The 12,997-nt window shown below is 45.3% G+C and overlaps 1 protein-coding gene across 2 annotated transcripts in view; it reads left to right on the top strand.

Annotated features, from left to right (window-relative positions):
- Positions 1 to 12,997, top strand: part of KCNIP1 (potassium voltage-gated channel interacting protein 1) — a 452,168-nt gene that overhangs the window by 290,217 nt on the left and 148,954 nt on the right. The window lies entirely within an intron of this gene.

Here is a 12,997-nt window from a genome sequence, read left to right as displayed (position 1 = left end):
AGGCCTCCTCGTCAGGGCAGTCGAGGCTGAAGGCAGGACTCCCTCACGCAGGGGATTAGAGGAAACTGCAGGAGCCTCAGGGCTATTTTTGGCTTTTTCATTTACCATCTCATTTCTGCCCTGGCCCTGCCTCCATGAGGGTAGATGTATTGTAATGGCAGTGTGTAAGGACTAGTGTTTGAGTCTTATAATGTCTTTGTTATTGCAGGGAAAGTTGGGTTACAAAATGTTTATTTTGTATTACTAATGCTGATGGTCAGATTTTTTTTTTTTTAAGCTAAATCTATTCAAGTTTCAACTTCTCTTCCCTTTATGTCAAATTCATAAGGCATCTCCTAGCATGATAGCTTGGCAGGGTCTTTTCCATGACATTGTAGTTCTCTGTGCTAATACGGTGTGAATTCCTGTTCCCTAAATGTAGTGTTTATTAAGTCAATTTTAATTTTGGATATTGTGCCTATTTAAACTGGTCACAATTCTGGTCCATAGCCCTGACAGTAAACAAACTCTGTTTTCTAGTGCCAGAAATATATGGATATAGGCTGTAAGACGTGCTTTTGAAACGGTAAGAAGTTCTCAAATGCATTTCCCTGGTTTGAATTCCTTTAATTTTTTTAAATGGCCTACAGGGATGAATGGGAATTCTCTAAGGACTCCAGGACTTCTTCCCTCCTCTGCAAACTTTTTTTTTTGGGGGGGGGGAATTCTTTCTGCAACTGGTTCATTTCATTCCTTTTCTTTTGTGGTCCATAAAGAATATCTCTGACTCTCTAAGTCTTTGTTTGATAATCCCCATACCAGCTGTCCCCAGTCTGGTGGCTGTTGTTTAGGGAGGGCCTCTCTTTTCCCTGGAGCTCTCCCTGAAGAGAAGTTCCTTGCCTTTGGTAGCAGCTAACTCTTTGTCCAGGGAAGATCTGTGGTGCTCAAGGATCACCAAATTCAACACAAGACGTTAAACTTGTCATTTCCATATAATGTGAAAAAGGCAATAAGGAAGGTAGAGAAATGTTGGCACAGATACCGTAATCTCGGTATCCACTAGGATTGGTGGGTTGTGTGCAGGTTCCCTAAATCGACATCCCCAAATGGGGAAAAGTCTTAAACATTGTGAAAACCATTTTGTCTGTCAACCAGCAGTGTGTTCAAAATCTCTAAAAACTGATAGAAAAGAATTTGCATTTGGCAGTGTCTTTAACTCCAAGGGATCGGAAATTGCTTTGTGAGCCACATACGTTTTCAGGTGGTCACCTCTGGCTTGGGAAGCATCAGCCGACTGACATGCTGCACAGAAGCCTCAAGGAGAAAACTTGGCCCAGAGCGCAGCCGCAAGATCCCCCTCCTACAAAAGGAAGCTTTTAGTGTCTGAAATTAACTGAGATGGTTAAGGGCAATTTTATTTTATCATCTGAAAAGGCACCGCCTAATAAACTGCGTGTTATTTCATCTCTGTGTTAGGAATCTGAGAAGCTGATTTGCTCGGGATTTGAACCAATGCTATTGGACATCGGGAGTATTTGAAACAGCTCGGTAAACTGTTCATTTAAGAAGTGTAATTACAAGCAAGCAGAGCATGGACTATAATATTCAAGAAGTGTCAGACTGCTATTTCTCATTTGTTATTTGTATAAAATACAGAAACAGTGAATTTAATGATGCGTGAAAGCAGTGCTGTTCAGTATGTAAACTGTCTGCAACTCCAGCATGTAACTAGTTGACTGCTCCAGCTAAACATGTAATTATACTTACAGGGAAAAGAATCCTTCAGATTTGTAAAGTAACAAAGGCGCTATGTAAATGACTTGAATCTATGCTCTTAATTAAAAAAAAAAAAAACAAGGTTAACCCTAGCTGGTCCTGTTTCCTAACAAAAATAAAACAGCTAGCATATTTTTGTCCTTTTGTTTTCCTTTCACATCGCTCACTCTTTTGTATTTGCAAAAGCTTGAAAAACTGAACCTGAAAGGAGATTCAGCTCATTCCAGACTGGCTTGTGGCAAAGCAGCTTACAGGGCTTTTGTAGAAAATGCCTCTTAAATAAAATGCATACAAGCTTTTTGAGACTTTTTTGCACTGGCTCAAATGTAAGGTATTATGTTAAAGGTATAGGGTCAAATGAACAGCCGGAGAGGCCACAGCTGCCTCAGAAGTGTTTTGTTGTTTCCAAAAATTATAGCACAAGTATTGTGAAAATGAAAGCTCTCAGCTCCTCTGGTGACTGCACCCAGACGCACCATCGCTCAGCCCCTTTTCAGTTGAGCTCCGTAGCTACTACATGCTGGCCTGATCTACTGCTTTTAATAAGTCAATGGTTGATTCTCCGCAGGTGTTCTCCTGATTTTGTTTGCACCATGCTTGTAAGTAAAGCTCTGGTCGTTATGGCTGATGTTTGTGTGGTAGCCTTTGACCGTCTGTGTTGTAGGGAGCAAGTGGAAGTGTCTGGTGCACTCACGCTCACATCTCTTCTCAGACAGGACTAACAGACATCCAGACTTTCCTGGACGTGTTCCCTTCCTTTACCTGGACACTTGTAAGTTGATGGTTTCTGTGTTCTGTCCTGGATTTCCTGGTCCCGAGCATGGATTAAGTGCAGCACGTCTGTGTGACTACGTTGCATGAAGCAGGCGTGTGGGCTGTGCAGTCAATAACAGGAAGGAAGCGTGGCCCATAAAAACTGCTTCAGCACTTGAATAAGTCTGTGGCAGGCTGGTCAGAGCAGCCGTGCTCCCGGGAGCCTCCCTGAGGCTTGCCCTCACAGACCTCTCAGTCGCGCAAGCACAGGTAAACTGTACTCGCACGTGTGATGTGCCCAGCACATCACGTGAGCATCAGAATCGTGCTCCGTGTAGCACAGCGCGTTTGTGCATGTAGCTCTGCCCAGAAAGCTCCAGGGAAGAAAAACAATCCTGTGCTCATGACAGTGCTGAAGCGTAATAACCTTGATCTGGCCATGGTCCGACTTGCGAGGTATTTCAGGAGCAGACACCTAATGTTCACACCTTCATTTCTATGAAAAATGCCTTTCCAGGCACACAAAGCAGCGCTGCATTCAGAAGGCAGAGAGCTTTCTGTGCTCAGATCCTGGTCTCTGAGATGATGATCTGGATCGTTCTGCAAGTAGCTACCTACTTCTTGTGCCATGGGTATAGCTGGTGTGAATTCCCAGGCAACGAAGAGATGAGACAAAACTGCCAGATAGTTGGGACAACATTAAAGGAATTGTTACCAGGCTTTCCTATGGGTCTGATAAATTGCTGTCGGGATGGGCGGAAAGGAAGGAATGAAGGAACGTTTAGTCTATATAGGTGAAAGGAAGAAAATTGTTTGTATTTTAACAGCAAGAACTGTGCTTTGTGACGTTGATGAGGATAAATACGTAGGATCATAGTGTAAAGTTTGCTTTAGGGAGTATAGGACATGGGAAGTATATTTGCTCTAACAAACACTTCAGGGGGGGGGGAGAAAAACAAACAAACAAAAAAAACCCAAAACCAAACCCACAAGTATGTGAGTTGAATAAATCGTTTGCAATCATAATCCTTTTTTTTCTAGTGATGTGAAAGTTTGAAAAACAATAGTTAGGAGGAGGTTTGCCCTGATGAGACAGGGAAACTACACATGTATTCACTGCTGTTGAAAACTGCCTACTGTAATAAGATTCAGTAATTACACTATAAAACTGATGCCAGCTTTTTAAACATTTAGGCAAAGAGCGAAGAAGATTCGGATTCCAAGGGGAGAATCACAATGTGAATTGCAAAGAGAATTTTAAACAAATATTTGAGAAATTTTTCAATACAGTTTTCCAAGTCGATTTAATGGTGTCCCTGAGCCTACCAGTACATGTGCTGGTACAGTGCAGGCCACTGGGTGCTGGTGGAGTCACTGCTGCACAGGGAGGGACCATACTTTGCAGGAAGACACGCTCAGTCTCTGCATGTGCTCTGGATGAAAGCTGCACGACCAGGATGAACAGAGTAGTAAACCTAAACTGGTAAATAATATGTGTTAAGAGGTGTGTATATTAACCCAAGCACACCATCTTGCAAAGAAGGTATTAGTTTTTGGCCACCTCCAAGCAAAATTATGCCTGACAGCAAGCAAAAGCACCGTGAGGGCATGCTGATAAGTACTAGTTGTTATTTCTTTGCCTTGGTGGTCTTTATTCTGTGTCTCTCTTCTTTTGTATTTAAACCATATTTGATAGCGGTATTTCTATGTGTGTAGTAGTGTGGTACCATCATGCTATATGACTGGGCACTATCTGAGATGACAGCTCAACAGGTAGGTTGGAAAACCCATTACCAGTGTGCGAAGCAGAGCTGGTTTTCCCCGCTCTGGTGGTGAGTGCTCGGTGCCTGGTGTCTCTGCCTCGCCAAAAGGCTGCCGTGTGCCCGTCTCTCCCCGGTTTGTGTGTGTGCATGATCTGACAGCCATTTGGGGTCACATACTAGCTATCAACTAGCTATCCGCTTGTGTTATGACTTCTTCACCATCTTGTCCTGATGCTCTTAAGCATTCCATCAGGCGTTGATACTGTAGAGCTGTGCTGGAAACAAGAGGTTGTGCTCTAGGAAAAGGCAGTTACAGGCCAAGCATCGGTTTCTCGGCTTGGGAGAGCACCATGAATGAAAGCCAGGCGTGGAAACAGAAGGGGACCTGAGTAGCAGTGGCTGCAATGAGTTGTGGAGCTCACTTTCTGTGGGAGTTGGGTCTCTCGCTTGTGCCTCTCTGCAAAGCCCAGCCCTGCTGGCTTGGAGATGGTTGGGGAGTGACAACACATGCCATTACCTGGAGTAACGGCCAGGAATCAGATCAGGAAATGCTCCTACCCACTAGCAAAGCGTGCGTGCTCTATGTTTAGAAGTAGGTCTAAGTTTTTCTTAACTTCCTAAGTGCTAAAGGAGAGAATGCTTTAATAGCAAAATAAAAACTGCAAAGTCAGCTGCAGTTATTTTGCTAAACTAGCAGTCATCCAATACAGCTGAAAGTATGGTGGGGTCTCAGTATAAATAAATATTGAATTAAGCCTTATCAGGACATTTTTATGTGTCACCAAGTTCAGTTTTAAATAGCACTTAAGCAGTCCTCTTTCAGACGGAAAACAATTTCTACTGCCTTTAATTGCATGCCTTCAGATGATATATTAGTAATATTTTGGGAAAAGCCTTCTGGAGGATTGACCAGACAACTACTGAATGTTAAAGTTTGGGCCATCTGTGGAGACCTGGACATGTACCCAGTTTTATACATGACTAGATGCAATGAAATAAAATACCCAGGAGGGCAGGTGGTAAAGACAGCAGAAACTGATAAATTGAAAAATGTGTCCAACCCAAGCAAAATTTAGAAGGAAAAAAAAAGGCCTGGGCAGTGAGCCAAAACAGCCATTATTCATGACACTGTAGTTGTGAGATTAATAATGTGTCGTGTAATGTTTGTTCTTGTTTAGTTATCCCCTATGTAGCTGTTTCAAAAAAAAAAAAAAAAAAAAGTCTAAAGCGTGCCGCCCTTTCGCTATCCGGTGTCGTGGTCTGCAGCTCGTGGCAGCTGCGTTGCTTTGTGCCGAGGGCAGAATGACGCAGGCCCTGGAAGGGGCAGCATCTGTGCGTGCCATTTATCTATCTCCTTCTGGTAATTAATGTCAGCGCAAAAAAGAAAAAGTCCATTGTTTCTTCTGAAATAAGAGCTTCCCACTCTTTACATCTAACATTTGAATTCTCTTTAACTTGAGCCACATCTTCTTATCTGCTACATGGGGATATTTTTATTGGTGCAAACTTTTAAGAGATTGCCTAGGTGGAAAAGCACATGGGTTGCTTCTCCTTGTGGCTTTTTTTTAGCAGTTTAATAAATCATAAATCATGCTGCCTTGGGAGAGTAGGGTGGACAGGATGCGATGCCTTACAGCTTTTTCTTTCCATGGCTTCAAGCTAGTTATCATACTCTGTTTTACATTAGCACCTGGAAGCACCTAGAAAAGCTCTACAGACTAGCTCATAAAACACAGAAAAGACACCCTGCTCCAGATAATATTGAGCTGACCTAAGTGAAGAATAAGGAGGGTGGAGGTGTCTCCAGTTTATGGTTGGGCACCTGAGGCACTGTGAGGGTGACGGTAAGGCTGTGCAGAAGGCCTTTGCAGAGCAGAGAGGCAAATCTGGATCTTCAGTGCTGGAGCTCAGTGGCTTGGAGAGAGGGCATTGCAGCTTGGTTATGTCCAGGTTAAAGAAAAAGAGGTGGAGGCCAGGAGTAAAATCAGGCTCTGTGCTTGGATCTTAGTTTCTTAGGGCATGCAGTTCTGGGTTTTTGCTTTGCACCCAGCTTTTATTCATCAAAAATGTTGATAGTGTGCCTTTCTGAAGTGCATGTTTTTGTGTTCTGGATTTTTCTTGCTGATTCAGCTGGTGCCAGTTTGGTTCTTTATCCTCTTCAACCTCGAAATGTGGAAAATGTATATGCACATATACTTCAGTAGCTTTTCACCACTGTCAGTCTGCTAAAGTCCCCCGACCTTCCACAGCAGCACTGTGGCTATTCACTGTAAGCACAAATACTGCCAGCATAATGGTCTGAAGAGCATCCAGCACTCTTCAGCTCTGTTACTGACATTTCTCACCTCTATTCTGACAGCAAGGGTGGCAAAATTAGCATTTTGCAGCTGGAGCTGTCGCTCCATGAGCAGAGCTGACATCGTCCAGCAGCAACGAGCTCTGCACAGATGTTGTCCCCCAGGGGCCAGCGCTTGGGGCTGGCGGAGGTGCGCAGTGCTCGTCTGCAAATGGCTTGCTGCTTGACACCTGAAACTGCAGAAAACGTTGCTTCGTATCCCTTTTTGCTGAAATCATGGGAAAGCTTGCAGAAGGCATGTTTTTGTGACACATCTTCCAGTTCTGCGGCTTTGCTGGAGCGCAGCTTTTGGTGCAGCCCGGAGCGCTGCAAAGCCTGGTGAGCCCTTGCACCTCAGCTTGCCGCCAGCGTGGCAGTGACACCCAGCTGTGCCCCGGTGTACTGAGAGATGCTTAACAGGAAACCGGTATTTCTTCATCCCTTTTCCACTCAAAATTCAACACTTGCAGGCACCTTGCAATCAGCAATGATCTCTTGCTGGAAAAGGAGTCCAAGGAGGCACAGATTGGTCCCTCTTAGGGAATGCTTGCCCAAAATAAAGCAGGAAACACAGTGAACACTTTTCTAGTCATCGTTGGACACCTGTCTTCTCCACTTGCAAGTAGGTCCAGGCAGTTTGTCCCAAGACTCTGCTGTTGCTGCAGTTGTCTGCTTTGCCCCGTGTTTTGAGCGCAGACCTGTGCCCTCCTCCGCAGCACCAGACGGGGCCTCCCAGAGCTCTTCCAGCAAGCCAGGCTGCTCTGGGTCGTCATATAATTCAGACTTGGGTTATAATATCCCTCTTTTTCCCTTCTCCCTAGATGGTAGCTAACGTGCGTGTCGGTGGGTAGCACAGTGGTGTCCCCTCGTCTGAGCAGGAGCAGCCTCCCCAGCCTCTCCCCAAGTTTCCCGGATGTTCCCCATCTAGCTGTTTTTTTCCACCTTATTTGTGGTGGCCAGTCAGTCACCCCGGTAGCTGTTTCGGGGGATGCTTTGACTTGTCACCTTTCATCTGTGTGGGCATTTCAGTTCGTGTCCCTGCCGGCTGCCCCAGGCCGGTGGGCAGCCCATGGCCCCCGGCACCGCGGGCCCTGCTCCTCCCCGGGCCCGTGTTACCCCCCAGCAGCAGCCGTCTTCAGCGAGGTGTCCGGACAGAAGAGAAGCAGCTCGTAAGGAGGTTTCTGGTTGCCATCTAGTGTTCAGCTGGGTTTCGGCCCAGCCGTGCCCGTGGTGGGAAGAAGGTGCTGTGGCCGCACGTGCATCCACCCCATGCCCCCGTTTCTCCCCTCAGGCATCTCCGAAGCGCAGGCCTGTCCTCTGGGCTCAGCTGCAAATGACTGAGAGGCAAGACTAAAAGCAGGGAGAAAAGGGAGGGAGGCAGAAAGTGAGAGGGAACTGGAGGAAAGCAGGCGAGGGCATCTCCGAGGTGTCGCCCCGCGGTGGGGCTGAAGCCACGCTCTGTCAGGTGTATGAAGAAATCGGTCATGACACATGTGATAATGCTTTTTGGTGACACTTTGAGTTCCAGCTGGTTTTCGGTTGCTCCTAGCTTTCCTGAGCTTCGGTTGGAACAAGTTGTGGCGTACACCTACGTTAGGCTGCCTTCCTTCCTTTTGTGAGGGAAGGGGAAAAACCTCAGCTGTTAATGCACTTTTGTCTGAATTACTCTCTTCACTGCCAGTACTCTCAGAGGGTTTGGGGTTTGCCTTTCTGCAGCTTTTGCTGCCGAGATGTGCCGTGTGCTTTCTGACAGGGGTGTCCTTGGCCTTCCCGGGAAAGCCCAGGCCAGGCATGCAGGCGCCCGAAAACCTGCAGCTGAAGTGAGTTTCTGCTGAGCAGGGATCTAAAGTGGCCAGAGGCTAAAGCTAGGCTTGAGCATGCTGGAGCCTTTCTCATTTCCTGACACCCTCCTGGCAGGGCAAGAAGGCTGGGGGCTTTCTAAGGTAGGAACCTGGGTTTTCCCCCCAAAACTTTGGTTGTGGGTAGTGGTTAGGCTTGAAAATAAAAGCAAGCGATGTTTCTCCTGCTGGCCTGGCCCTTGTCTTTCATCCAGGATTGCATCTACAGTACGTTACAGAGCAACCTGCCCGCAGTGAGCTTGTGACAACCCCCCCAAAACTGGGGGGTGTTTTAGCTGCTATGTGGTAGCTTTAACAACCCCCGCCCCCAAACTCCTGAGTGTTAAATATCGGCAAGGAGGTTTAATACTTTTTCTCATTTTGATGCTATTGTACCAGAACGCTTTTCACATCATCTGAGCCGCACGGGAGTGTGAAACGAGGCTGGCCTCCGAGATTACAGAAAACTGCAAGTGGAAATGAACTCACTGGAGATAAGTTAGTTCCCATGAGTCTTTTTTACAGAAACATTTCTCTCGGTCTGTTAAGATTATCAGCTGCTGTGCCAACTGCCTGTGATAACACAGGAAAGAAGGAAATCGTGGTAAGAAATCGCAGGCTGCTTATGAAGCCTTTTCTAACAGCCCTACAAAAATCAAGGGAGCAATGTACTCCACAGCAGATTGCCTGATCTCTCCAAAGCACAGGCATCGCTCCGAGTGTGCTGCACTCAGTGCCTGGGTGAGGGATAAGGGCTTTTTTCCCAATGTTCCTTACCAAAAAGGTTTTTTTAAAAAAAAAAAGAAAAGAAAATTGTCAGTTAACTAGTTTTCACTCACAGTCTCTGTAACTGGAGTTTCCTCAGCAGCCTCTTGGCAACAGCAATGTTTGAGAAGGATTAGTTGAAATGAAATTTTAACTTTTTGTTGCATTTCTAACAGAAGATCATATCGCTTGGGTCCTCTGTAGAAGCAGTTTGTTGCCAGATATATGCTCTGAGAGAAGGACAAGAGTAAAGCTTTGGCCTTGCCATCTGTTCTTTGGTACAGCTAAAGACCTGTGGGACTCCATCTCTGGAGCTCCCTAGATAGACACATCTTCCTGCTTTATTGAAGAGTTTCATAATGTTATGTTAGAGATTTTACAAAGATGCTGTTTCAGGCACCATTCAAGTATATGGATTTTTCTAAAGGCTTGTAGGGAACTTCCTTAGGTGCAGGCCTTCCTCCTTCACCCCCATCTGAGTATGATGAGAAGTTTTCTTGGAGTTAGGGGGAGGGTGGGAAGAGACCGTTTCCATGGACTGCAGCCTCCAGTTACTTATTTCTTGCTTCTTACTTATACAATTACTTATTCCTCTACTGGTTGTAAATTCTTGGCTGATAATGAAAAGCCTTGGATGGTGTGTGTGTTGAGTTAGTTGAAGAAAAGCAATATCAAGGAGAGCCTTCAGTGCCACAAAACTGTGCACTGTGTGGCTGTTTGAGATGTGTCAACTTATGGGTAGTCTGCAAAACATTTTGACCTAGCAGTTGCAAGGTGTGTAGCTCATCCAGTTATCCTTTTGCTTTCACTTAGATTTTTTTGTTTGTTTGTTTACAGTACCCATCACTGTGGTAGCCCCAGACCTTCATCAAATCAGTAATTAGGGACGTACCTAAGGCTCACAACCTAGAAAACCAAGTATATCCTTAATCACTTTGAATAGAGAGGGAATACCCATATGACTGAATGCTTTTCTAAATGGGATTGACAATATGGGATATAAACTATCCTGGAGTATTTGTGCTAAGACAATTTGTCTTTGACGCAGTGGACTGTCAGTAACGCCAAGAACTGCATGTTTGTGACACTCTCTGTGCCCTTTGCATTGAGTAATATCTAAGCTCCAGAAGGTTTCTTTCCCCTCCATTCCTGTTGCCCAGGGAGTGTTCCTAAAGCTAAAGATGTTTAGTTAACAGGCTGTGTTAGAGGTCAGCCATAAAGGACAAAATAAGCCTGATTTCCTTCAAATTGCAAGTAGTTAATTCTAAAGGAGTCAGGGCAAGGAAGAAGCTGTTTTGCAGTCCTTGCATAAAAGCTAGGCTTAGTTGGGGGTGATTCTTGGTGCCTTAGTCTTAGCTTACAACAGACTATCAGGGTAAATGGGAGCTCTGGATCATTAACTTGACCATGCAGTCACTACCATCAAGAGGACCTCAAGGGAACCTGTCAGAGATGGATTGTAGATCCCAGGTCTCAGTGTTGCAAAAGGGTCAAGACGCTGGCTAGCTGCGATAGATTTGCTTCCCTTTGCATACACGAGACCAGCAGGCGTCCGTCCTTGAATTCTTGTGGCAATAGCTGAACACAGTTTACCTGTAGTAGGTACTAAAATATTGCATTACCATGTGTATCTAAATCTGAGGTAACAGTTCTGTATCCTTAGGAGATGTAAAAATGAAAGGAAATAATCACAGGGTAACAAGTTTTCATGGGAAATGCAGAGAAATTGGAAGTGGAAATACAATGCAGTGGTGAAGTATTTCATATCTTTACAGCAGATCAACTATTTATTGTTTCTGTGGTCTGGAGCTCTGGTGCCTGTTCACACCACTGGCAAATGTTTAGTAGGTTGAATTCATTTACTCCAAACAGTCTTTTACATTGCTACAGTTTTTCATAAAACAACCCTGAGAATGTAAAGTTGCTTTAGCTTCAGGGTTATGATATCTTTCAAGGGGTTGTCAAATTGATCGTAAATGGAGAGAAGCTGGTAAGAAAGCATCTGCCAAGAGAGGGATTATGCTGTTAAAAAAAATCTGAGTTTCTCTGAATGCTTTAGGGAAATGCATGCCATCTTTCCACATGGAAGAAGATGTCTTAATGGTCTGTATAGCAAACTCCCTAGTAATGAGGAGTTTTTGCCTTTCTTGCTTTCATACTAAGAACTGCTGTGAAGTGCAGTGTGTGTATATCCAGGTGCTGCTTTCAGAATGAACCCATTACACAGGACCTGCTCCCTTAAAGATGGACCTTCACTGCTTGGTTGGAGAAGTATATACCTTAGGAAATGCTTTCTTTTTGAGTAACTCTCCAAAACATGGATATAAAAACAGAAGGAAGGCTGCCATGTTGAGGGTGCAATTTTTACAAAGAGTCAGTATTCAGAGATGCAGGGGCTATAATTTTGGCAGTTATTAGAGAGTCCCCGCTGACTTTAAGTATATGCTTTATGTTTCTATAAGAAAGCAAAATAGAGACATCCGTTGCAGCTGGTTTTAGCCAGAGTGCAATAATACAGTACCATCCTCTAACTTCAGGTTAAATGGTCTCTCTCTTCCCCAACAGTTGGTCCCCAGGTAACTGTGGTGTTGAGCACCTTGTCTTAACTCACATGATCTTCTATTATCCCTTAATATTGGCTTGAATGCTGTTTATCAGACTCGTTAGTATGGGACCAACAAATATTGTTAATACTCCTGACTGGGATGTCATTCCATTGCTATATGTGACAAAAAAGGACAAGGAGCAAAAGCCATGAAGGACCTCTGTAAACACAGAAGCTGTTGACGCCCAGGTCCTCTTATTTGGTATATTCCATTGTTTTTGGTCTGGACTTCCTATTCTTGTCTTCTCCCTATATTCTCATTTTCAAGAGCTCTCCTCTTGCCTCCTCACAGCCTCATCTAGTACGCACCCAGTAGTCAATGGGAGAAGAGTCGAACCAACATTTCTTCCATTTCATAGCATGTTCCATCACATTTTTACCCTGGTCCTTCCCCCCCCGCAACCATTACACTTCAATACTCACTGGAAGAGGCTCTCTCTGACTTGCCTACCTGCTGTTACTAGGGACAGGCATGGCCCAAGAGTTTCTTTGGTTGGGACAGGCTCTGTGAAGTTCTTATCACCTCTCAGCTCCCCAGGGGTAGATACTGTACAATTTAAGGGCAAGAATTCAATAATGCAAATAAGATGGAATGGCTATGACTGTATTTGCATGTTTTAACATGCATTAACTTCCCTTGAATGAAAGTTGCAAACACCCTGACTTTGAGCCTGTCAAGGCTGTGGTATGAAATAAGCCTTAAAGGCTGCTCCTGGCGGGAGCTAGCATCTCCCTGGGCCGCAGGCCAGAGCGTCTTGGCCGCTCCAGCTCAGCTGCACCCAGAGCCACTCTGGGGCTTAGCTGTCTGCCTTTTAGCTGTTTTCTGCCATTACCTGGAGTTGCTTTGGCTGGGGTTTGGGGAAATAAAATAAATGAAGGGGTCTGAAGGGCTCTGGCTGCTCCTACCTGCTGCTTTCTTGCCTCTTGCTTCCAAGTTCCTCTCTCTGACTTCTACCTGTTCCTGCCGCGTGGAGCCCGCTGCTGCCTGGCGCTGAGCACGGGCAACGCGCCCTCTCACGTGGCTCTGCTGGCTGCTGCCACCCTCGTGTTGGCCTGGGGGAACGGGCCACCTCTGCTCCTCCTCCAAGGAGGTACAGCACCTGCGCGTGTGCCAGAAACTCCTCTCATTTTTCTGTGTTTGCTGTGATGCGTTGAGGTGTGTTTGCTGTTGCGTATGTATTGC

The sequence above is a fragment of the Dromaius novaehollandiae genome, chromosome 15 (genome assembly GCF_036370855.1).
Source record: "Dromaius novaehollandiae isolate bDroNov1 chromosome 15, bDroNov1.hap1, whole genome shotgun sequence".
In the NCBI taxonomy this organism is placed as follows: domain Eukaryota; kingdom Metazoa; phylum Chordata; class Aves; order Casuariiformes; family Dromaiidae; genus Dromaius; species Dromaius novaehollandiae.
This window is presented reverse-complemented; position numbering and strand designations above follow the sequence as displayed.